Source organism: Triticum aestivum, chromosome 7B, assembly GCF_018294505.1.
Source record: "Triticum aestivum cultivar Chinese Spring chromosome 7B, IWGSC CS RefSeq v2.1, whole genome shotgun sequence".
Classification (NCBI taxonomy): Eukaryota; Viridiplantae; Streptophyta; class Magnoliopsida; order Poales; family Poaceae; genus Triticum; species Triticum aestivum.
This window is the reverse complement of record NC_057813.1, coordinates 109,561,627-109,568,990: the sequence shown is the minus strand read 5'-3', so window position 1 is coordinate 109,568,990 and position 7,364 is coordinate 109,561,627.

Here is a 7,364-nt window from a genome sequence, read left to right as displayed (position 1 = left end):
CTCAGGTCCACAAATTTATTTCATAATTATTTGAGTTCCATAAGTATTCGAATGATACAGATTACTACAGACTGTTCTGTTTTTGACAGATTCTGTTTTCATTGTGTTGTTTGCTTATTTTGATGAATCTATGGCTAGTATGTAAGGGTATGAACCATAGAGAAGTTAGAATACAGTAGATATTACACCAATATGAATTTAGAATAAGTTCACAACAGAACCTAAGTGGTGGTTTTATTCTCTTATACTAACGGAGCTTACGAGTTTTGTTTTGAGTTTTGTGTTGTTGAAGTTTTCAAGTTTTGGGTAAAGATTCGATAGACTATGGAATAAGGAGTGGCAAGAACCTAAGCTTGTGGATTACCAAGGCACCCCAAGGTAATATTCAAGGACAACCAAGAGCCTAAGCTTGGGGATGCCCCGGAAGGCATCCCCTCTTTCATCTTCGTTCATCGGTAATTTTACTTGGAGCTATATTTTTATTCGCCACATGATATGTGTTTTGCTTGGAGCGTCATTTTATTTTGTTAGTATTTTCTTTCTGTTATTTAGAATAATGTTTTGCATCTATATTTTCAATGAAAATGTCAAGGATAGCCTTTACCATGCTTATTTTGCAAGTATACATGTTGCTGTTTCAAAACAGAAAGTTTACCGCTGTTGCAAAAATTCCCTAGAAAAGTCAAAGAGTGATATAATGTTAAATATTTTTGAATAATGAGCTATGATAAATCTTTTACAGAGTAATATGTTTCTTATAATTTTTGGAGTTAGGGAAGTATGATGAATCTTGCATTCTTTACAGACTATACTGTTTTGGCAGATTGCTGTTATGTTTGCATTGTTTGCATATGCTTGCTTGTTTAATGATTCTATTTGAGGAGGAGTATTAAATATGCATAGAAATTTAGTATTCAATGTTGAATAATAATCTTAGTGATTTGTTACAGTAGAGGATGATAAGGTTTTTGCACTGTTTTATACTAACTTATCTCACGAGTTCTTGTTGAGTTTGGTGTGGATGAAGCTTTTGAGATTTAGGAAACGATGATATAAAAGGAATTAAGGAGACACAAAAGATCAAGCTTGGGGATGAACAAGGCACCCCAAGATAATATTTCAAGAAGTCTCAAGCATCTAAGCTTGGGGATGCCCCGTTAGGCATCCCACCTTTCTTCTCCAACAACTATCGGTTAGTATCGGTTGAACCTAAGTTTTTGCTTCTTCACATGAGTTGTGCTATCCTTGCAATGTCATTTTGTCTTGCTTTTATTGCTGTTTGAATACAATACCAAGATCTAAAATTATTAAATGAGAGAGAGAGTCTTCACATAGTTGCATAATTCTTTAGCTACTCATTGATCTTCACTTATATATTTTTGGAGTAGTTTTTCATTTACTTGTGTGCTTCACTTATATCATGCGAGTAAATGGTTGAATGAGTTGAATGTCATAAATCTGAAATTATACATGTCTCATTTGCTTATCCCTTGGGGAGTAATGACTTCACATATAAGAAGTAGAGCTTGTAAATTTATTGAAGGTTAGCAAGCATTGTATTGGTCATTTGACCAATTCATGAAAGAATATTGAAGGAAGAGAGATTTCACATATAAATATATTATCATGGACATCTTTTATAATTGTGAGCACTCATTAAGTATGACATGCTAAAGAGTTGATGTTGGACAAGGAAGACAACGTAATGGGTTATGTTTTCTCACATCTCAGTTAAAGTATATTGTCATGGATCATTCAAACATGTTGAGATTGCCTTTCCCCCTCATGCTAGCCAAAATTCCTTGCATCAAGTAGAGATACTACTTGTGCTTCCAATTATCCTTAAACCTAGTTTTGCCATTAGAGTCCACCATACCTACCTATGGATTGAGTAAGATCCTTCAAGTAAGTTGTCATCGGTGCAAGCAATAAAAATTGCTCTCTAAATATGCATGAATTATTAGTGCAGAGAAAATAAGCTTTGTACGATCTTATTATGGAAGCAATAAAAGCGATAGACTGCATAATAAAGGTCCATATACAAGGGGCAATATAAAGTGACGTTCTTTCGCATTAAGATTTTGTGTATCCAACCCTAAAAGCACATGACAACCTCTGCTTCCCTCTGCGAAGGGTCTATATTTTACTTTATGTCTTTTACTTTATGCAAGAGTCAAGGTGATCTTCACCTTTCCCTTTTTCATGTTATCCTTTGGCAAGCACTTTGTGTTGGGGTGATCCTGATATATATATCCAATTGGATGTAAGTTAGCATGAACTATTATTGTTGACATCACCCAAAGGTGAACACGTTTGGAGGCAACACTATAAGCCCCTATCTTTCTCTGTGTTCAATTAAAACTTTGGACCCATTAATATCATGTGAGTGTTAGCAATTGTAGAAGACTATATGATAGTTGAGTATGTGGAGTTTGCTAAATCAAAGCTCTGACATAGACCCTTCCTGAAAATAAGATGAATTGCAATTGTTTGATGGCTAAGAATGAAGTTTGCTAGTTTTCAAAAAAGTTTATGGTTTATGCTTTGACATGTGAATAGCTTGTTACTTTATCTTGAGAAGTTTTATGAAATGAACTGTTGTTATGACATATAATCATGCTAGAAAAGGTGATTGAAATTATCGTTGATCAAACTTGTGCACCTGCTAGCATTCAGACTTCATAAATTCTTTCTTTTATCATTTACCTACTCGAGGACGAGCAGGAATTAAGCTTGGGGATGCTGATACGTCTCCAACGTATCTATAATTTATGAAGCATTCATGCTATTTTATTATCTGTTTTGAATGATTACGGGCTTTATTATACACTTTTATATTACTTTTGGGACTAACCTATTAACCGGAGGACCAGCCCATATTGCTGTTTTATTGCCTGTTTCAGTATTTCGAAAAAAAGGAATATCAAAAGGAGTCCAAACAGAATGAAACCTTCGGCAGCATGATTTTTTGGAAGAATATGATCCTGGAGACTTGGAGTTCACGTCAGAAGGTCCTCGAGGAGTCCAGGAGATGGGAGGGTGCGCCCACCCCCCCCGGGCGTGCCCCCTGTCTCGTGGGCCCCTCGAGCACCCCCGACCGACTTCTTTCACCTATATAGTCCCACGTACCCTAGAAACATCCACGGAGAAGATAGATCGGGAGTTCCGCCGCCGCAAGCCTCTGTAGCCACCAAAATCCTCTCGGGAGCCTGTTCCGGCACCATGCCAGAGGGGGGATCCCTCACCGGTAGCCATCTTCATCATCCCGACGCTCTCCATGACGAGGAGGGAGTAGTTCACCCTCGAGGCCAAGGGTATGTACCAGTAGCTATGTGTTTGATCTCTCTCTCTCCCGTGTTCTCTCTCGTGTTCCCTCTATGGCACGATCTTGATGTATCCCGAGCTTTGCTATTATAGTTGGATCTTATGATGTTTCTCCCCCTCTACTCTCTTGTAATGGATTGAGTTTTACCCTTTGAAGTTATCTTATCGGATTGAGTCTTTAATGATTTGAGAACACTTGATGTATGTCTTGTCGTGCTTATCTGTGGTGACAATGGGATATCATGTGCCACTTGATGTATGTTTCGGTGACCAACTTGCGGGTTCCGCCCATGAACCTATGCATAGGGGTTGGCCCACGTTTTCGTCTTGACTCTCCGGTAGAAACTTTGGGGCACTCTTTGAAGTATTTTGTGTTGGTTGAATAGATGAATCTGAGATTGTGTGATGCATATCGTATAATCATGCCCACGGATACTTGAGGTGACAATGGAGTATCTAGGTGACATTAGGGTTTTGGTTGATTTGTGTTTTAAGGTGTTATTCTAGTAGAACTCTATGATAGATTGAGTGGAAAGAATAGCTTCATGTTATTTTACTACGAACTCTTGAATAGATAGGACAGAAATGATAACTTTGAGGTGGTTTCGTACCCTACCATAATCTTGTTTGTTCTCTGCTATTAGTGTCTTTGGAGTGACTCTTTGTTGCATGTTGAGGGATATTTATATGATCTATCTATGTTATTATTGTTGAGAGAACTTGCACTAGTGAAAGTATGAACCCTATGCCTTGTTTCCTACCATTGCAATACCGTTTACGCTCACTTTTATCGCTTGCTACCTTGCTGTTTTTATAATTTCAGATTACAAATACCTTTATCTACCATCCATATTGCACTTGTATCACCATCTCTTCGCCGAACTAGTGCACCTATACAATTTACCATTGTATTGGGTGTGTAGGGGACACAAGAGACTCTTTGTTATTTGGTTGCAGGGTTGTTTGAGAGAGACGATCTTCATCCTACGACTCCCACGGATTGATAAACCTTAGGTCATCCACTTGAGGGAAATTTGCTACTGTCCTACAAACCTCTGCACTTGGAGGCCCAACAACGTCTACAAGAAGAACGTTGTGTAGTAGACATCATGGAGGTGTCCAGGCTAGAGCCACTCATTGATCATGCCCCAAAGTCTAATCGTCTGTCTACAGACACTTATATAGAAGGTAGTCAACGAATTCCTGTTCGCTCTTGGATAAGGGACAAGGGCCACAATTTAGCCATCCACGCTTGTCCAACCGATCCATGGTCCAAATCCTATTTTAAATGGAAGGCCAATCGAAGAATTTGACCTAGGGAGGCGCTGGAGCCTTCCAAACCGTGTGTTCCATGGGGGAGCAAATGGTGACGTGGAATTTTGGTTTTGTAGGTGGAACTCGCGGAGTAGGAACCATTGGTGGTGTGCTTTCAAACGATATCATCTTCGCTATCCGCATTGAGCTGAAAGTTGCGAAAGGTGGCCCAGCGAGTAACGAATTCGTGGGCGAACATGAAGTTTGAAGAAATCTTGATTTTGGAGATCCAAGCATCGTCGAGCATGTGCGATGCCAAGAACCCCACTGGGTCAGAAACGTTGGCGACGGGCCGGCAGGTAGCAGGATCACACTGTCGTCGTTGGTCACCGACGCTGGATAGCCGGGTCCAGAGCAGCCAACACGGCAAGGAGGATCCAGAGCAGACAAGTCAGTATTCTCTCCATTGCACACCACTGACGCACGCCCTGAAGATCAAGAAAAGACAATGTCATAAACATATTCTACACATTTTTTGACTAACTACAGTGGCAGAGTTTCAATGCGATTTGAGAGGAGGCTCAATGAGTCTTAAATAGAATTGAGGGGGCTAATTTAGTATATTATGTTAAATTTGGCTCAAATAGTGTTAAATATGATGCATTTATTATGATCTTCTCACAATAGTGTTAAATATGATGCATTTATTATCATAAGCAGGAGCAAGAACAAGCTGGCGCACGAGCTCGCGGCCATTGCGAGAAGATCCGATGATTTTAGTATGATTGCTAACGTCCCAGTTGACGCTAAATGTGTAATGAGAGTCGAGAGTGTTCTTACCATGGCCTAGTTGTATCCATGGTTCTAAAAAAAGATGTGTTTATGTAAAAAAAAATTGATATGGGGGCCATGGCCCCCTTTGGCCCTCACTAAGCTCCGCCACTGCTAACATGCATATATTATCTATATAATTCCAAGATATGATGATTTAGTTATGAGTTTAACCCTTTAGCAAAGCCATTCATGCAATTTAATTAAAATGGCAAGTTAAACATTTTTAAACATAGGTGAAAGCGACATTTTTGAACTCTAGATAAAATTCTGAGCAACTTTCATACAGAACCCTCTCATTTGGAGGTGTGGACGGAATTGATACAGATTTTACAACTTAAAACCTTTTTTTGAATATCTAAAGAAACTAAAAGACAAGGAGCTACTGACCATGTGGGCTGGCTAACAGCAGACAGTGCATCCCGCACCTAAACTGTGCCTGGGTGAGAGACCTCTTGTACAGTGTTTTTTAGTCACTTTTGAATATAAAAATGCAGACTTGTTTGAACAATAAGAATAATTTTAAAATTTTCAGAGTTTTTTTGAAATTTTGGAACATAGCTTTTTTTTTGAAAATTCCGAATTTCTTTTGAATTTTTAAACATTTTCTTAGTATACATGAACATTTTTCTAATATACAGTGAACATTTTCAAATACTAACTGATATTTTTAATATATGGCGAATATTTTTGTAATATATGCTGAACATTGTTTTAATACATATTGAACATTTTGGCAAAGGTGACGCATCCATTATTTATTTGTCGGACTCCGGAACTGAGGTGAGAACTTTTTCCACTTATTTGTTCTGGATGTTGTCTGCAGATTTAAGGTTCAATGCAGTTGCCCAATGCTTTAGGGTATGTCGTGCTTCACACCAGAAACATTCTTCGGTTGGTTTTACTTTAAAATATTGTGTGGCAGCAAAGTATTTTTTAAACTGTGGTAATTGAAAACCAAAGTATTCTCTTGGGTGGGCAAGGAATACCACAGTTTTTAAAAAAAAAATGTTTTTCTCGGAAAAGCAATTTGGCTCCCAGGTCCAGGTGATCCCTATATCTTGGCCACACATGCAAGCATCGAGATCAGAACCAGCAATTATTGTCTGCTCTATACGGAATATACTCCCTCCGTTTCAAATTATAAGCTGTTTTTGATATTTTAATATGGACTAGATACAGACCAAAATAAGTGAATCTACACACTGAAACATGTCTAGATACATTCAATTTAGAATAAAGCTAAAACATCTTATATTTCGGAACGGAGGGAGTAGAATATTGAGTAACACAGATAATTGTACGTAAAACCATTTGCTACAAACCTCATGGATTGTCGTTGATGTAAAATGAATCCCGCTCAGAAGAAGACTCAAAACAAAGGAAATGACACCAAGCATCCAGATAAAAAAAGCGGTTTAAATACCTGTAAAACTATCGCTCACTCTTATAAGTTGTCGTGATCCCTAGCACTCCATATGAAGAATCATCCTCATCAATGTGAGTTTTATGTTATCTACAGAAGAACGGAAAGCTTAGAACCGATACATCTAACCACATGAACTAATTTGGAACAAAATTAACCATAAAATGACCATCTTTAAGTTAGTGACTATGTATGACAAAAGAAAAATGTGGAATGAATTGAAGTATTATACCTAAACTAAGGCTGCGTTTGGCAGCAAAGTTTTTTTTTTAAGTTTTTTGAGAATACCACGCTTTCTGAAAAAAAAACATGATTTTGAATACTTTGCTGCGTTTGGCTTCAGAAAAAAACAAAGTTTTGTAAATCACAGTATGTCAGAAACCATGGTTTTTTGCGGTATCTGGAAAAGAGGTCCCGACCTCTTTTTTTAAAATAGAACAGAGAGAAAACGTCGGGCAGATAGCAGTTGACGTTGCCGTATACGTCGAGATAAGGATATCCAGCTATGATCCCATTCTATTTTCCCTCT